The sequence below is a fragment of the Ictidomys tridecemlineatus genome, chromosome 6 (genome assembly GCF_052094955.1).
Source record: "Ictidomys tridecemlineatus isolate mIctTri1 chromosome 6, mIctTri1.hap1, whole genome shotgun sequence".
NCBI classification, from domain to species: Eukaryota; Metazoa; Chordata; class Mammalia; order Rodentia; family Sciuridae; genus Ictidomys; species Ictidomys tridecemlineatus.
In genome coordinates, this window is record NC_135482.1 from 170,955,735 (window position 1) to 170,958,089 (window position 2,355).

Consider the following 2,355-nt stretch of genomic DNA (forward strand, 5'->3'; position numbering starts at 1 on the left):
TCTCTATGAGGAGTCTTCAAGTCAAACAATAATCCTTATCTTCTGACATAGGGATTTTCACACAGCAGGGGAGACTGAGAACAGACCACATTGGGGTTGGTGTCTGTGTTTCCATTCTCTCTCTCTCTCTCAACAGGAAACCATTTAAGTGGACACTCCATTCTGGGTGGAGTGGAGAGGAAGGACTCAGGAGCTGGGCAGGCAACAGGCAAGTGGGTGGGTAACAGGTCCCTACCTGGCTCCAGGAGGGATGCTGGAGAATGAGGGCTGGCCCAGGTAGGCAGACCAACTCCCCAGGGTGCCCAAAGGCCAGGCCTTGATAAGGTGTCTAAGTCAGGTTGTTAGTGCTCAGGGGGGAGTGTGGCCGAGGGAGGCAGGGTTAGGGCCTAGTAGGGGACCTCAGCCTAGAGGCTGGCATCACCAGGGGCCTCCCCAAGCTGCTGCTGGAACTCAAGACATGTCTGTCAGTTGGACTCCAGCAGCTTCTGGAGGCGAGCATGGAGGTGATTGTTCTTCTCCTCCAGGTGGTGCAGACAGAGTTGATCTGGTACAACATAGAGCTGTTGGCATACTCTGCTTCTCTAAAGTCATGGTGCAAGCCTTCTGTGCCAGCCTCCACCTGCATACCAGGTCCTGTAGGGCCAGGCATTGTGGTCTTAGGTGCCACATCTGCCACACAATGGTGGAATTCGGGCGCTAGCATCCGCCTAAAGCCAGTGTCTGTTTTTTTTTCTAATGATCCATTGATCAGTTTCCACTTGAGATATGGAAAGGATGGTATTAGCATTGGGAATATTAGCACTGCTTAGTGTCAGCTAATTAGGGCACTGATGTATTTGACTTTGAATACCTTTTGAAATAAAAGCACCAAGGAAAAAGGAAAGCAATGAAATGAGAAAAGAAATTTGCTATGCGCCATGTTAGACTCACCCAGAAGAGATGCTAGTTGACACAAATCCTTGATGAGTACTGCATTTCTGCTTTGTGCAGCCAGAACACATTTCCTTTTTTAACAATCTCTTGAAAAGAGTGGGCGTCCTCTTCTTACAAAGATTTTACTAATTAATAATGGGGCTTGTCACCAAGGACACTTGTTTCTATTTGTTTATTTTGATTAACTAATAAAGGCCAAGCAGATCAGAGAGCAAAATCAGGTCTTTAAAAAGAAGAAAAAGACACCTGATGTCATTGCTTATGCTGAACAGAGTTGTTCTAATTTAATTGCGATCACTAAAAACCGTCTGTGAAACATAATTTGTTTGATTTAAAATATATGATTGTCTTCTAAAAGTTATGGTTTGGATGTGAAGTGTCCTCCAAAAGCTCATGTGTGAGACAGTGCAAGAAGGTTTAGAGGTGAAATGATTGGGTTATGAGAGCCTTAGCTGATCAGTGCATTAAACCCCTCATAGGGGAATTTCACAGCACCAAAAATGCTGGTGGGGGGTGACTCCTTGACATAGCACATTCTGGGTAAATAGCCTTCACGTGTTCTCATTTGGTTGCTCTTTGTTTATTTCCACGGTAGCCATTTAAATCTAAATCAAATGAAATCATATGCAATTAAGTCAAGTTCTTCAACTGTCCTATCCACATTTCAAGTACTCAGTAGCCTCATACAACTTTATACTATATTGGACTGCACAGATGACGAATAGTTTCATCACTTCAGAAAGCTTAATTGACTAATTTATACATGCCTAGGTTTTCCTACCTTATACTAACCCTTCTGCTTGAATTGACTTTCCCTGGCATTTTTACCTGCCAAACTGCAGCCTTCATATCCCAGTTTCCACTCCTTCAGGAAGCCTTCACTGAATCCTCTATTTAGACATCATTTCTTATCACCTAGATTTTATTTGTCTTATAGTTCCATGATCTCTTCCAATTGCTGCATTGCAGACTACTTGACCTCAGAAAAAGGACTTAGTTACTTTACCTCACAGGATTTTGTGCTCAATATATAGTAGGCACTTAATAACTTAAAAAAAAAAGAAAAACCCTTAAATGTGATTTGAGGAAAATCACAATCATTTGGAATGACTCACTTTAAGACTTTATGGGATGACAGACGGGGTTTGATTTAATGGTTTTCATTTGGGACATAGAATGTACAAACAGTGTTGCACACGGCTTTGTTCTTCCTTTCTGTCTCCACATCTGTTATCCTCTAGACAGCTTCTTTTAACACTAGGAGGATGTTTATGAAGTTAGCTGGATGTCATTATGGAAACTTCCATTGCTTTTTCCCAAGCATGATGTACTTTCAGAAGTCTTTTCGTAGCACAGCAACTGGAGAAGAGGGTAAAGGTCTAAGATCTTCTAGATGCTTTTGGAATGGTGACTTTTTTTTTT

At 42.3% G+C, this 2,355-nt stretch overlaps 1 pseudogene; it reads right to left on the bottom strand.

Moving 5' to 3' along the window:
• Positions 1-404: 404 nt before the first annotated feature.
• Positions 405-649, bottom strand: LOC101965196 (bublin coiled-coil protein pseudogene; annotated as a pseudogene).
• Between the last annotated feature and the right edge of the window lie 1,706 nt (positions 650-2,355).